Source organism: Agelaius phoeniceus, chromosome 7 (assembly GCF_051311805.1).
Source record: "Agelaius phoeniceus isolate bAgePho1 chromosome 7, bAgePho1.hap1, whole genome shotgun sequence".
Taxonomy (NCBI): Eukaryota; Metazoa; Chordata; class Aves; order Passeriformes; family Icteridae; genus Agelaius; species Agelaius phoeniceus.
Genome location: NC_135271.1, coordinates 51,024,494 through 51,040,918, shown reverse-complemented (window position 1 = coordinate 51,040,918; position 16,425 = coordinate 51,024,494). Strand labels below are relative to the sequence as shown.

The 16,425-nt window shown below is 38.8% G+C and overlaps 1 protein-coding gene across 13 annotated transcripts in view; it reads left to right on the top strand.

Annotated features, from left to right (window-relative positions):
* The first annotated feature begins 6,079 nt into the window (after positions 1 to 6,079).
* Positions 6,080 to 16,425, top strand: part of BAZ2B (bromodomain adjacent to zinc finger domain 2B) — a 112,153-nt gene continuing 101,807 nt past the window's right edge. For 11 of the 13 annotated variants that reach the window (XM_077181830.1, XM_077181824.1, XM_077181829.1 and 8 more), the window contains exon 1: positions 6,080 to 6,234. The gene's annotated coding sequence lies outside the window, so the exon portion shown is untranslated. Of the gene's footprint in view, positions 6,235 to 6,404; positions 6,420 to 6,812; positions 6,833 to 16,425 lie in introns of those variants that run through there. The other 2 variants (XM_077181820.1, XM_077181821.1) reach the window with 2 other exon arrangements.

Here is a 16,425-nt window from a genome sequence, read left to right as displayed (position 1 = left end):
TGCATTTATTCTCCAGCTTAGTTTTTTTTGCAGTAATCCCTGTTCCGTTTTACATATTTTCTGGTTATGGATGCATCACCAAGGTCTTAAAATATAGAAATGTGTTTATAATGTCTTTAGGAACGTGGCAAACAGGATAAGGATAAACTAAGAGAAGAGCTAGAAACTGAAGAATCTGAACTGTGTAAGTAAAGCCAGGTTCTGCTTTGAAACAATAGGTTTTGCAGGCATATGAGACCTTAATTAAATAAAACTTGAACAGCATGTGTCTCTTAAAAAAAAAGAACAAGCCAGAAACCCAACCACCCAACCAACTAAAAAATCTTTGTTTTGTCACAGTGTTGGTGTTCTGCATTATTCTGTTTTAATGTACAAAAATCATCTAGACAATATGCATACATTTGATGTAGCCTTAAAGGTAATCAAGGCTGGATGGTGTTTTATAGATAAAATTATTAAAAGTACACTAAAGGCAACATCATTAATAGCCTAAGTGCAACTTGAAAATGTATATACTGACAAAATAATTTGCCACAGGTCTTTTTGGTGCATGCAGCACTATATATGCAGTAATAATGTGCTGTATTTTAAATTAAGTTCAAGGGCAATTAACTAAGGCTGTGCTGAAATTTTTGCAAGAGTTCTTAATCCTTGTGACCTGGCCAGGTTCCAAGTTGGCTAATCACATAAAATTACTTCCTGCTTAAATATAGTTTGATAAGAGATGCCATCACTTCCTGTCCTAAACTATTGTGTAGTCTTGTCTGCTATGTAACAGCTGTTGCGTTCCACCCTGAAAGAGCTTCTTTTCACTTGTGGGTGCAAGTTCTACACTACATTCTTTGATCAAACTAGCTGTAGTTTTGGTCCAGAAGAAGAGACCTTTGTAGGTATAAGAAAATTAACCAAGTAGTTATGTAAGGTATTTTGTAGACTTACATAGGGAAGGGAAAATGCCAAATATACCTAAATAGCAAAAAGCATCAATTTTTTGGAAGAAGATAAAAAAATTAACTGAATTTGTCAGTTAGTATTTCCTTGCTTTAGTTCTTCTAAAGCACCTAGTGAAAAAATTTTACAAAAGTAATCCCTGTTTCTTTTGTTTTTATGTATGTCTTTTAGACACTTTAATTTGCAAAGATTTTGATAGAACAACATGAGCTGTCATAGTAATCAAAGATTTTCAATACCTTATTTGCTAACATTGCTGTCGGTGAGGTTGGTGCTCTTCCAGTCAAACAGAAAAACCTAAGTCTTTTCTAATGTGGAGGTAATTTATTGCCTGACCGTAACATTTAAAATGACCTTGTTTTTCATTAATTCCAAGGGTAAATATAACATCCTGGATATATGTCCCAAACAACTTGCAGTTGAAAGCACCCTTGTACTTAAAATCCAACATTGGTTCTGAGTACAAGTCAGACCCAGATATTTTGACTGTAAAATTTGACAGGAATATCGTACAGAAGGCACCTAGTGAAGTACGGTTTTTTATCTCTCTACTTCCAGAGGATTAATATTTTAACTGTTTCGATTGAACTGGCATTTCCCACTTTTAGAGATTTAATTGGTTAATAAAAATACTATTTTTGATCATGGACATGAAAGAAATGCTGGAGGAGCTATGGAAGGCAAGGTTGGAGTATGAGACTGCTGAAATGGGATTGGCAGAACAGATCACAGATTTCTCTATCTCTTAAGATGAGCGAAAGTATCTTTTAACAATTTATGAGTGACAGGAAATAACACATAGCTGCTTTCACCTCTCTCCCAGTGAGATGTGTTGTAAGAAGAGTGCACTTTCTATGCAGTGTATTTGGTAAGTTGTCTGTAACACAGGCTGATGCAGAAACTCCTTAAGGAAGATTTCTAGGCTTTTATAGAATGTGTGAAGTCTAGATTCTTGCAGTCTAGATTATTTTCCATCTTTCAGAAGTTCTTATTTTGGTACTTCAAATCTGTGTTTTCTGCACACCAGTTATGACTGCTCTGTAGATTAATTTAGTTCAGCACCTCTGCACAACTTCAAAACAAAATTTCCCTTCATAATGATTTTCAACAATTACACAGCATTTATTAATGAAAGCAACTCAGTGGTGAACATATCGATCCAGTTGCAGAACTATTAAATTAGTTTTATACTTTTTATAAACTTATTTATGTTTTTAAAGATTCCTTGGCCTTTTGTACTTCGACCCTCATTCATTGTAGTGAAGTAGATACTCATTTGACCACTCCAGGACAGCATAATAAAACCCCATGTATAAGAGCATAAAGCCAGGGATACTTAGACATGCTAAATTGTTTAAATAGCTGTCAGAGAGTGGTAGCATAACCTCTGCAAATGCTTACAGGTATCTGTGATGACAATAAACCTCCTAAACACAGAGCAAATGCAGCAAAAAGGCTTTGCAATATTTTTGAATGTAATGTTTTAAAAACAAATTGCACATCACAATTGAATGATGTATTCAGGGTTTTTTTAAAATCAACCGTTTAATTTTTTTATTAATAGTATTCATTAAATGCTAACTACTTCAACCCTTCATTGGGGATGGACTAGCCCTACTAGCCTTGTAAAAATGTTGTTATTTTTGATTGATAGTAACTTCCTGCTGGTCCTTACAGTGTGGCCAATCAGTTTTAATCTATTTTATGATAATAAAATGCATGCTTCGCAAACAGTGCACAGGACACCTGTTAACAGAATTTTATAATATAGTTTCTAGTCCTTAGTGAATACTGCATCTCCCTTTAAAATACTTCAAAGACATTTTGCTTGTTTAGGTGTATAAGAAGGTCTGTCTAGAACAGATCCTGTTACAAGATCAGAGTTTGGAAATGTTGTGTGAGTTTTACCTTTAGTGTAGCCTCACAAACATCTGGATTGCTACAAATGAAGAGCTGTAAACCTGTGCTGCTAGCCTGTGCATCGTGGTGCAGAAGAGAGAAACCTTTTGAACTGTCTGTGCCTCTGGAGAGATCATTGCAGTGAACTCTATCTCTGTGGTCCCACAGGAATTTTGGATTTGACCTTCCAGACATTTATGCATGGTATGTAAATGGCCCTTGTGACATCAGTGTAATTATTCAAATATGAGATTACATGTCTGTAAATACGGTGCTTATTTTATTATTTTTTCTCCCGATTCAGCAGTTAAGATTAGGAATGCATTGATGTGTGCAGGTAGTTAAAAAAAAATATCATGATAGGGTCAAAAAACATAGCAGAAAATACTAAGGGAACTACAAAACTCTGGCATGGTGTGTTTTTTTTCATGGTATTTACACTGGAAGCCTGAAAATGCAAAGGCTAACTGTATTTGTAATTAATTCATCCTGAAAAGGAAGCAAAAGAATAAAAGAACGCTCTTTTTGTAGTATATGTGCTGCAGGTTGAATTTGCATTTTTTAAAATTGAGAATTCCATCTTTCATACTGCCTGAGGGAGAACAGCCAAATTTGAAAGCTAGGGACCTTTCTGATGTAATAGTTAATCACTTTAAAGGCATCAGTAATGTCCACTAGCAACAGCTTCTGTTGAATAAGCATATTAAAACAAAGGAATTCTGACATGTTTTTTTTTGAAACCTTAGTATGTTTTGCAGTAGTAAAACTGATTTGTTTGTGACTAGTGGAAAAACTGTAACTTTTTAAACATATTTTGGTGTAGACTATAAAATATTATATAGCTACCTAAGACTACATTAAATAGTTGACCAAAAACCAAATTAATATTCAGCACAATGAGAAAGATATTTTTCATATTTTGATGACAAATACAACCCAGTGGTGTAAATTTGGATAGTTAACTGAACTTTGTGAAGAGAAATATGTGTTGGGACCTGTCGTTTTGTGCTCACAGATTAAATTCTGTCCTGCTGAGCATTACAGAAAATAAAGATTACATAACATTGTCCAAACATGCACATATTTTTATTTGTCACAAGATACTATAATTCCTCTTAGTAACAACAAAATATATATTTACAATGGTTATTTAGAGAGGTTGTAATAATACAATTTCTATTATTACTAGAATTTCTTTTAAATGTTACAAGCAGCAGTATTAAATATGCACCAAACATCCAGTAAATTTGATAGTGAATTATCTAAATCCATTGTTTGTTCCCCGTTACAAAACTCTGTAATCTCATGACTGACAGTGTTGTTGTACTGCACAATCTGTGAGCTTTTGATGGATAACATTCTGAGCAAAGCAGCTGTTTATTGTATCTGTACTAGTTCTTACCCCACACTGTTTTTTAGACCATTATTAGTAAGTTTTGAGGTTAGAGAGGTACTGACCCAATCAAACATGTACAGAGCTCAGCCTCTGAGTTAATTAAATGTGGGTTAATAGTATATTATAAGGAAATCATTGTCCTTATTACAGTTATTAGGTAGTTAGTCAAATTATAGCTTCAAAGGAATGCAGAGCATGGAGAATTTTGGACTAAATTATGCATTTGAACCTTAGGCCAGCTTTTACTGTTGAGACAGTTTGCTGCTAAAAGAAATTGTGTGTCATTGAAATTAAATGCCTTTCTGGGGATGGAAGCTTCCATTTTTTAATGAAATTTCTAAGTGCGGTGTAGTGAAATGATTAAAATCTGTATTCCGGGAATGTGGTAGACAAAAAAAAAAAAAAAAAAAAAAAATCAATAAATGCTAGGAAACCTTTGCTGCTGGATGTGAATCCTTGGAATGAAATAGCCTGGTACAAAAATAATAATTAAAAACATATCAGCACATTAATGTATTTAGCATGAGTCTCACAAGACATCATCTTCACTAATTTTTAGCACAAATTTTACTCTGTAATGAGAAGCTTTTTTTTCCTCATATCCGTGTTCGGCAGTGTTTTTGCCCTTCCCCCAGTGCTCCTGCACTGCAATCATTGTGCTTGCACTTATTATGTTACAAATGACCGAGGTAAGGCTGACATTCTCGTTGCATGCAAAAAGAGCTAGTCTGCCAGGCTTTTTTTTTCCCCCTAATGAAGGAGCTTTGTGAAATCTCCCCATGTGTTAATACTAATGAAGATCCTCCAGCACAATTAAAATCGCAGCCAGTGGCTGAAGAGAAAACAGAAGACAATGGCATCTTTCTACATGTGCATATTTCTTTATGCATAGATCGACTTTATTTAGAAATATTGTTGATTTTTAAAATGGATATATGTAGTATTTAATAAGGTTAACAAGCTGTACATATTCTTGAATTCTGCAAGTATGTTGTTACCAACTCATACTGAAAACAGTTAGATTTTCTTCATTGCACTGTGGTTTAACTTGATGATGTTATAGTCATGGTTTGTAGGGAGCAGTCCTTGGGCTCTAGCAGTGTACTTTAACCCTGCTTGAGTTTGAGACTATGCCAAAGAAGGAAGAAAGAAAGAAAAAAAAAAAAGAAAAAAAAGGAGGATACCATGTGTGTAGTGTGAAGGGTTGGTGTAGGGAAGCACAGCTTTTAATTTCCTACAAACAACCTCTATGGATTGTTTCAGGCAAGGCGAGATGATTTATATTTAAAAGATGTATTTTTAATTTTAATTCTTGTGTGAATAGCTGGTGAGTGTTAATACTTCCCCTTGATTTTAATTTCATCCTGCCACCCTTGTTGCTTTCTTTTTCTATCGAGTACTTCAAGAACTCAAAAGTTGGAACGTTGCTTCTTTAAAATGTCTCCTTTTAGAAGTGGATCACTTTATTTTTTTTGTTTCGTAGACGTCAGTCGTTTACACCACAGATTCTATTGTTGATTTATTATTTTTTTTAACCTGAACTTAATCTGTAGGTTCTTAAGGTGGGCAACTTGGTTTCTCCCCCGACCGATAAAGTCATCATTAAAAAATGACCCAAGGTGGACTGGAACTTTCGGTCGCTGTGTGAAGAACGTGGCTCAGAACTTTTCCCAGCCCGGGGGCGGGCGCAGGTCCCGCAGCGAGATCCGCGATCCCGCCACCCGCTCGCTCCCGGCCCGGCCACGCCGCCAGCCCTGCGGGGAGCGCCGGCGGTGACGTCACCGGGGGCGCGGGGTCCGCGACCCCCTCCAGGGTCCCGCCGGCTGGGGGCGGGCGCTGTGCGCGCCGCCGCCCGCGCGCGCCCCCGCCCGGCTCCGGGGAGCGCCGGGAAGGGCCGGCCCGGCGCGCGCCGCCCGCACAGCGCAGGGGAGAGAGCGGGAGAGTGAGAGCCGCGCGCCCCGCGCACCGAGCGGCGGAGCTTCTCCCAGGTGAGCGGCTGCAGTAGGATGGTGTTCTACCGCGCCAGGGCTCCCCAACCCGAGTAGCGCCCGCCTCGCCGGCCGCGTCCCTGCCGGTGCGTATCGCCCCTTTGTTGTGTGGGCCGAGCGCGAGTCCCGCTGCGGGGCCCTGCCCGGGCAGGGCTGCGGGCGGGAGGCGGAGTGGCTGCGTGGAGGTGAGTCCCGGGGAAGGGCCGGGGCCGGGGTGTCTGCAGACGGGACGGCCGTGTTCCGAGCAATTTTAAACTTTGCTCATGGCCGCACGCCCTTTCCTTGGCCGGGCGGTGCCGGTCACGTCTCTGCCGACGGACGCCCGCAGCCTCCGGGGCGGCGCGGCGGCTTCTAGCGGCCACCGGGCGGCTCTTTTGTGTGGCGCTGTGTGGTACGCTCCGCTCCCGGCGGCGCTCCCGGCGGCCCTCCCGCCCCGTTCCCTTCTTGGCGGCGGGCGCTGCCTCGCTCCCCTCGGTCGGGGCTGTCAGGGCGGGCGCGAGGCGGGGCCGCGCGGGGCGGCCGCGGGGCAGCGGCCGGAGCGGGCGATGCCCCTCCGCGGGCGACCCTCGGCCCCGCGCAGCTCCCGCTCCCGCGCGCGGTGAGTAGCCGCTCCCTCCCTCCCTCCCTCCCTCCCTTCCGCGGGGCGCGGCGCGGGCCGGGAGCGGGCGCCGCTCCGCACAGCCGGCTCGCTGCGGGCCCCTCTGTCCGCGGCTTTGTGCGTGTCCCGTCCCTGTGAAGAGAAACAAGCAGCTGCAGCGCTGGGCCGAGTTGTTGAAATTTATCCCTTTGTGTATATTACAATATCCTCCATTTTTCTGCCCTCTAAACAACAAGCCTTTCGCCATCTTGGGCAAATTTTTATTTCAAACTCTGACCGTCTCTTTTAGGAGGGAATGCGTAGAAAACCTGAAAGCACTTCTGGATAAACATTAAAGTTTAGGGAATGTTACAAGGACAGATAGTGACGTCATGTAAAGTTTAAGGGGATTTTTGTCCAAGACTCTGTGCTTTCCCCTGGAATCCCTGATCTAACGTGTTGTAAACCGCACTTCTTTAAAGAGAAAGGTTCCTAGTCGTGAGCGCACGTACAGGGGACACTGAGAATATGCTTCTTTATCTGGTGCCTAGTTTCATATCGGGAAAAGAATCGTGCCGCCCCCCCCCCCCCCTTTATTTTTTTTCTGCCCTGGCCTTAGCATTTAATGTGCAGTGCTTAATTGTTGGGTTATTTAAAAAAAACGTTCTGAAGTTACTATGTTAAATAACAAATTATCTGGAGATCTGCATTGGTTTTGTTTATGGAAAGTATGAATCTGATGTGAAGTTTACATGAAACACTTGGTACAGAATCTTCCCTGAGAAATAAACAGAGTCTTCTTGGCAGGAGGAACATGGCTAAACAGACCTCCATTTTTAAATTACAGACTTGGAGGTATGTTTGGAAGCAAAGAACTTATTAAGGTATATTATTAAAAGGTTCCATCTGGAATGTACCTATAAATATTACATGTAGTTTGGGTTATGTTCCAGGTGCTGTATAATGTGTGTGGCTAAACCTAGTAACTATACTCAACTCATTCAAAGAACCAACCCTACAACAACTCCTTACCCAAAACCCAACAACAAATCTCTTTTCCTCTGACTACAGTTTTGCATCAACTGTTGTGAAAGGGAGAACAATAAAAGGTATTGTTCAACGTGTTAATTTGGTTCTCAATTGCCCTTTTTTGATCTTATGAAAGTTTTTCTGGTCACATGACTTGGTGAAACATGTAATTGGTAAGGAGTAATTGTTGTAGATAAATTTTTGTTTTTCCATCCTTTTTTCTATGCTTGTTTGACTAGCTCCATATTTAAAGTCACACTATGGAGAACATGAAACTACTTGTATTTAATTCACATTTTCTTAGTCTTCAGGATTGGGGAAAATATTGACAACAGTTAACATACAAAGTAATAGGAGTAGTTGTTTGTACATCAAGACTTTCTATCCAAGTCAGTATTAAATGCTGTACTTAAAGTAGCTTTAAGGTTATGTTAGAACAAGCGTCAGATGCTTACTTTATTTTTCTTTCCTAAATGCATCAGAAAGTGTGGTTGGATTTGCTGTTTCCTGTATGTGTGAATGCTGAGTAAATGAAAATGTTTAAACAGTGGAAAGCATGTGCAGCAGGTGATTCTAAATTATAAGTGCAGTGAAGGTCTAGAAGATTGGATTGGTTATAAATGATAAGCAACAGAGGATAAGTAGTTTCTGAAAATGGCAGTATAGCTTTGACATCTCATAATAAACCACATACGATTTTTGTCAAAATGCTGCAAAATGCTGCAAAGTAAACTACATAATGTTAAGAAAATGGTAGCCAAGGTAATTTTTGTAAAGTATATGTAGAGAAGGGAATATAGGAATCGTTAAGGAATCTTCAGTATTCAAGAAATACTATGTTCACTTCAGGCAGGTGATGCTGGCTTAATCATTGGGTCTACCAATTCCTGCAAGCGAGAGGAGTATCCATATCAGGTTGTGATGAAGTTGTTCATAAACAGAACTCTCTGGAAAGTAAAAAAAATTCTTTAGAGGATCAGGTATTGTTTCCTTTTCATTCCTGATCCAAAGTCTGTTCTGAATGGCACAGTATAAGGTTTTGTGACTATTCTGTATTGAAAATAAATTGGAATTGTGATACCGTGTTCTAGTTCCAGCCAGGACAGGGTTCATTTTTGCAGCAGCCAGGAGGGGCATGGCCAGCACCCAGTGGTTCTGACCACCTTACCTCTGTTCGTTGGGGGTGGGAAGGACAGGCAAGGCACTCTATTCCTCTTGGGGAGAGAAGGGCTTTCTTCCAAGTGAAACTAGGGTATTGTTGTTTCCGTGTGAATCTTTGGACGCTTTTTTGTAGTCTCTGTCATTGGTATAGTTGCTATTACTCTTTGTTTTCTTGTCCCATTGCTGTTTCCGGTAAATTATTCTTATCTCAATCCGAGACCTTTACCTTTTGTGCCTCCAATTCTCCTCTCCATACTGAAGAAGGGGAGGGAGTGAATGAGCAGCACATGGTTTCAGTGGGAGCAGCGAATTGGAGATTACCAGTCCTAAACCGTGGCATACTGGTATTTCTCATCCAAATTATTTTCTCAAACTAAATTCCACTGTGCTGGGTTCCTTACAGGTCTGTGTTCCCACAAAAGGTAATTGTTTTTAAGATTCTTGTAGATTGTCAATCCCATTGTAAAATTTTTTGAGTAGTGTGAGAGGGAAAAAAACTAAATGCATACTTCATACCTTTTGGTGAAAAATTCTTGATTTTCTTGAACATGTAATAAAATGTTCTGCATTTTCAAAAGGTAAACTAACAATATCTTTATAACATGGAGGGAAAGAGCATTGGTTTGACCACTGTAGTATATTTGTTTAATCTTTATGTTGACCTTATGTTAAGAAGAAAGATCTACTAGACTTTTTTGGTCTTTTTTGGGAGACACTTAAAATGCAAATAAGAAGGTAATAGAAGCCTTTCCTATAGGTCCTGTTGCCCTTTTTCATGTTTTCTTTGTTTGCACGTTTATTGTAGAACTGCATTATAAGGGAGCAGATGTTTTGCAAAACATCCTGATGTGTTGCTTTTTTCTTCTGGGAGTGCATAACTGTTCCTTCTGATGCATCGATTTGACAGCTGGTTGATTTCATGAAACTGCTAAGAAGCCATTAGTGGTGTCATTGAATTCAAGTAGAACAGTCCCTCCCAGCTTGAACTGCAATTGTTAAGGTCTTTGTTGCTACTTTTTGTTCCTATGCAAGACGTAGAATATCAGAGTTGCAAAGAAAATGAAGCTTGTGCACCCGTTCTCATATCCCAGAATAAGGGGAAGGAATACCTCACTGTTGTTAGTTCTATAATTTTCTTATAATGGTATATTTGGGAATAGGAGATCTTGACTGTTGGGAGGTATAACCAGCAATGCAGTTTCTTACACCCTTCCTCCCTCCTCCCTCTGGCACATGGAGGGTTTCACTGTGTGAACATTCTGTGTTCAAATCCCTTTACTGTGATCGTCTCCGAGATGCTAATGTATAGTTATCTTTAAATGAAACTTAAAAGTGTAAATAATGGTGGAATGTGGTTTTTTTGTTTGATTTTTTTTTTAATTTAATAAACAGACTATTCCATTAGAGTACTAAGAGTGATGCTTAGTGTTTTCATCACGTAGATAATTTGGCCCCAAGAAGATTCCTATAGTCTACCAGTTTTCTCCCAAATATGGATCAACTTCTGAGTTAATACTGTAGTTTTACTACAGTCCATTCAGTGAATTATGTCATACTACATTATAAACTAGTTTGTGATTGTTAATTGTCACCACAAGGAACACTGAAGCAGTTGTCAAGGTTAGCAGTGATTTTTATGATAGTTTGGTAGTTTACAACATTCTGAATGTAGACAAAATGTAGCAAGCAAGTATATGTTGGTCAACATATTTTATAGAAATAGGAAGTTTGTATTGAAGAACATTGAAGAACATTATGCACTATTCGGAATCTAGGTACATATGATCTTCCCTGCTGCATCAAAGAAAGAAATGAAATATCCTTTTTTTAAATGGACATCTATGCTTTTAAAGATTTTTTTTTTTTGTTATGCTACTACATTTTTACTTTAAAACCATTTTTATTGTAAATAGCAACAAACAAACCAGAAAGAAATCACCAGAAGATTCGTGTGAGGAAAACAGTACGTTCTCATTAGTTTTTAGTTTGTCTTTCTTAGGGCTTTATGAAAGCAAGACAGTATTGGTTTCACTGTTACAGAGATAAGGACTCTTGAAGGGTTTAGTCTTTTACCAACATCACAAGTAGTTGGTGGTAGAGGATGAAGAAAGAACTGCCTTCACTGACTTTAATCTGTAGTGTGCTGGGTAGTTGTTTCCTTGAAAACGGAAATGTGTGGTTTGTTAGCCCACAGAGTAATTGCTATGGGTAGGTAAGCAGAATGCAGCGCCTAGTCATTAAACAAAACTGGGACCATGTATTCATTCAGCCTCTGCAGAAGGGCCAGGCAAGATGCAGTATTTTGCCATTATTTTGTTTCTTAATCATACAATTTTAAGTGGTAAAGAGATATGTAGAACATATAGTCCAGTTAGCACAGAGTTTCACCTATTCACTGTGTTCTTATCCAAGTTCTTTAGTGTTTAAGCTATTTACTGTCCTAAATTTGCTGTTATATAGTGGCCAGGACTCCAGCCATTCCTTAAAAAACAAAAAAAAAAAAAACCAACAAGTATACTTTGTTAAAGTCCAATATAAAAGTTCTGCTCAGATTTAAATGGAAATAAATAATAAAAGTAATAATTTTATGGTATAAAATAGATTTTTGTTTCTTTTTGGGAAGGAGAAATTGTGGTTTATTTTGTGGTGTTAGCATTTCATGAGACCAGCTCTTGAGACATCAGAAAGAAACTCTTGGAGTGTGAGGAGGTCGTAATGGTTGTTTCACTTTTTTTAATGTAGCAATAAGGAAGAAAGGATACAAGGGTTTTCCCAGTTTAGTTTAACAGAATTAATTTATGTATTTGACACAATTCCTAATAACAGTTCCTTCTCTTTTTTTGGAATATCTTTCAGATCATTGGAAAAAAAACTAATATCAAAACAAGTATACATTTTAAAACTTTGCTTAGTGGCAGATGATCTTTCAAACATCGTCTCTGAAACTTAGGAAAAAATGTGCTGGGCTTGTCTGTGTCTGTATGATGCCTGTTGCCTTTAATGTGAATTCTCTCCTTTTACCTTGCTACCCAAGCCCTTCAGGGCCTCCTGAATGTCTTGTTTTCTGTGTGTAAAGGAAATAAGACTCCTTTCACTTGATGTAGGTCAGGCATTGTAAAGAGCTGAATGGGTTAAGCCTTGGTAGTTTGCAAAAAGAGATTGCAGAGATTTTTCTAGCTGCTGAGGGAGGAATCACCCTAAACCTTAAAATTCAAACTACTAAAAATGTAAAGAAGAAACTACCTGAAAAATTGTTCTACCTGATGGACTCTTTACATTAGCAATTAGTGGGGCTGCTAAATTTAAGTATTTGTCACTGGTAATGTTTACAGTGTAAAGCCTTGGGAAAGACGGTAGGCTTAAAAATAATACAGTGACTGTTCTGATAATGCTGTTGTCTTTTTGGAGCCTCACACAGAACTTAGTTCTGCTCTGGAATTGTTGGAAAGGATAATGAAAAATTTTCATTTTTTGAGTAATGATTAACCCTACCAGTATATTTTATTCCTGTAAATTACAGGAAGTATAAGGTAGATTTTCTTTAGAATACTTAATACAGTAATTTAAAGGCACAAAATAATCTGCCTAGCTATTCTTGAACTTGAACCTCAGTCCTGAGTCTTTTGGATTAGAAGATAAAACCTTGAGATCTTCCTGAGAGTATTTTTTTCTTCACTGAGCACATAGATGATGCTTTTGGATTGTGACCCTGTTTATAAATCGATTTGTGTTAATGAGTTAATGTTTTTCTAATGCTGAAAGTTTCTTTCATAAACAATGCAGTCCATTTTACCAGTTATCTATTTTAGAAGAGTGGTATGTAGTATCCAAGTATAATCAGCAAAATAATTCCACAACCACCTCCTCAGCCCTCAGTCTTTCTACAACAGGAAGCCAGTTGGACAAAAATGATTTCAGTGGTCCACTGGTGCACAGGGACATAATTGTGTGGATTTTGCCCCATTTTTTGTTCTCGCACTTTTCCACAAGCATGCACTCATTAATCAAAGACACTGTACTGTTGAGGGCAGAGAGGTTCATCAAATTGGCAGCTGGTTTGGTGTAAAGAACAGTGTGCTGAAGCTCTTAACGTGCTACGACATAAATAAATCTTACATCTTTGTATGCAAAGCCTGGAGGTTAATACTGTATAATTCAGTGTCCTGTCTTTGTTTTTATGATGGATGTTTTTAAGTGTTTGAAGCTTGATGCAAGCCTTCAAACAGGTCAGGGTAGACAGGCTGATGGGCTGAAGCAAAAACTTGGCAAAGGGGCTCATGTGTCTGCTGTGGAGGTTTTTTTTTTGGCTTGGAGATCATTGTTGTACTGCCTGTGCTGTTTTAGGGGAGTTCTAAAGATTGACAACCCTTGCTGTGCTAATGGACTTAGTAATGAAATGCAAGTAGTTTGGTCCTATTTGTTCCAAAGTTACTGCTGTTTGTATTTAGCCTTAACAGAACTAACATGTGGAACAAGCAAAAAACTACTAGGATTTCCCTGTAAAAATGGTGCTGGGGTTTGGCTTTAACATGAATTGGTTGCATATTCATAATTTAAGAACAGCTGGTTACAGCAAGTGCATAGTCATTTGCAAGCTATTATAAACCATTCTACTCACACATGGTGACTGTGCTTGAGCTTTCTATTTTATTGATTTACCTGCATTTGAAATCTGGTCGCTGAAGCCACAGAGGCCCTTCATTTTAGCTGTGCTTGCATCGTAGAACAACCTCTGTATTAAATATTTATTTTTAACTAAATGCTGAATAAAATGTTAAACTCTGTGCTTTGAAGAAACAAGGTGTAAGGGTGAGCAGTGACATACATCTTAAACATGAAATCTTGTTATGTAAAGACTAAAAATGTGACATCAGCCAAGCTTTGTAGTCGTTTTGTAACGTGTGTTGTTCTGAATAAGAAATCCTTGTTAGATTTACCCAGTGTTACCTTGCTAACACTGTAGTTGCTGATATATTTTTTTTTCATGCATTGTATACCCAATGGTTTTGGGGGAAAACCAAGAAGTATAACATGTGATTGTATTACACAAAATTAAGGTATAGTAAAATAGAAGTAAGCAGTCCTTTTGAGTATCCCATGGAGAAAATAATGGATGTATTAGGAATGACTGTACTCTTATAAAGGTATGTTTATCTATTATTACGATGTGAAAAGTACATACTTAGAAATATTAGTTATTAATATATATAAGCCGTGATGTAAAGTTGATCTCCCCACATTCAGTTTTGCTTTTCAGTGAGAAATCAAGCTTATGCAGAATAGTTTGATAACTTTTCTGTATTTTTGTTTGGCCTAGTGACTGGAACTTTTATAAGGAGTAAAATAATTTTGACAATAAAAGTCAGTTTTCTTAACATCCTTAGTTCTTCTGGGAATAAAAGGGAGCCCAGAATTCCTGCTCTCCATACATCTTTTGATCCAGTACATTGTAAGTTGTTAATTTGTTACTAATTTATAAGCTAGCAGGTAAAGAAAGTATTGCTGAGGAAAGTTGTAAATAAATTCTTGTTTCATATGTATGGATCCAGGAAAATGGGAAGTCATTAAGGGAGGTTTCTTACTGTGTTAGTCAGCAAGACAAAAATATCAAACATACGTGCCTGAAAGAGTCTAGTTTTTCAAGCTGTATCAGTTGATTTACTAAAAGATGTTATCATTCCTTAGAGCTCTGGTCTTGTCTGAGTAGTTACAGCAATTGAAAAAAGGATAAACTGTGAGAAATGCAAACCAGCATTTTTCCTTTGCATCTCTGATCATTTTTCTTTCTTGGAGTTACCCGTAGCACCTCACTGCTTCTTTTCAATGTTGAAGAAAGAGCTAGATCAGAGGTAACTGAGACTACAACTGTGTGGTTTAGGAGAGAAGTGGGGTGGAAGGGTGCTCAGTAGGTCCCTGGGGGTACCCAACCTCTACAACAGTTGTAATGCCAGAAACAGTTTCTTCATAGCACGATTGTAGGAGCTTTCAAAGCAGCAAGGAGAATTCCTGTTTGGGTTTTTGAGTGGTTTTAGTTACTGAGTCTAATATTAGAAACAGTAGACGCTTCCATTTTGGCTCTTTCAGTGAAATTACCTTACACAGGAGTCTAAAGAAGTAATTTGTTAAGGGTTTGGAGGGAAAGCCATGTGAAGAATGGCTGAGGTCTCTTGGTTTGTTCTGTCTGGAGAAAAGGAGACTGAGGTCAGACCTCATTGGGGTCTACAGCTTCCTCATGAGGGGAAGTGAAGGGGCAGCTCTGATTTCTGCTCTCTATGGTCGGGGACAGGACCTGAAGGAACAGCTGTAGCTGTGTCAGAGGTGGGTTTAGGTTGGGTATCAGGAAAAGGTTCTGCCCTCAGAGGGTTGTTGGGCACTGGATAGGCTCCCCAGGGAATGGTCACAGCCCCAAGGCTTCCAGAGCTCCAGGAGAGTTCGGACAGTGCTCTCAGGGACAGGGTGGGATTGTTGGGGTATCCAGGGCAGGGTCGGGGTTGAATTCAGTGATCTTTGTGGATGTTCAATGCAGGATATTCTGATATTAGGTGATTACACACCTACCCTCCTCTTAGTAATCGCTGACACTTAACCAATTGAGATTTTTTCACTGCGTTGTCAACAGAGACCATGTTAAAAAGCTACTGTCCCAAAGAAAGTGTGAGAAATGGGAAGAAAGTTGAGATCCCTAGTCTTGACTAAAGGGAGTGAAATACTGTGGATTATTGAAAAAAATCACAGAAATACATTCCAACAGTTATTATCTTTCTGGCAGCTTAGTTGAGAGTGCACTTGGATTTAGTCATACCTTAAATGTAACGGAGGATTTAGAGGATAGGGTTTTAGAATAGGTGTATATTTGAACAAAAAATGGGTATGCCCCATTTTAATGACATACTGAAGTGCTTCTGTTTGATGTTTTTCATGTCTTTTTTTGTTTGTTTTAACTTGCCAACAATTTGCCAAATAAAAAATATCTGAAGGGTTTTTAGAGTTACATGCTTGCCACTTAATGCATGTAAGAGTTTTGGAGCAGTAAATTTTGGAGTAGAAAAGAGAAAAAATGCATATGGAAAGAATCTATTACTAAAATGACAACAGACTTAGCAAGGGTCCTTTATTGTTCAGCCTTTAACTGTGGTATTAACACTATATTTTTCTGCAGTTCTCTTTTCTTCTTTTCTAGAAGTGCTTTTCAGGCCTGATTTTCCCCCTTTAAGGCTTAGAGGGTATATAGCAAGTTGTCTTCATGGAACCAAATATATTTTTGAGCAAGAATGGGAAGTACTGGTTCCATGGTAGAGCCTTATACAGAGGGCTAGTTTTGAACTATTTTTTTATGATTTGAAAAATGTAGTGTGTTCATTATACAAAGAAACAGTCAAAGGGCATGTGGGGAAGGAAGGAGCTCACTCTCACTTTAGCTTAAA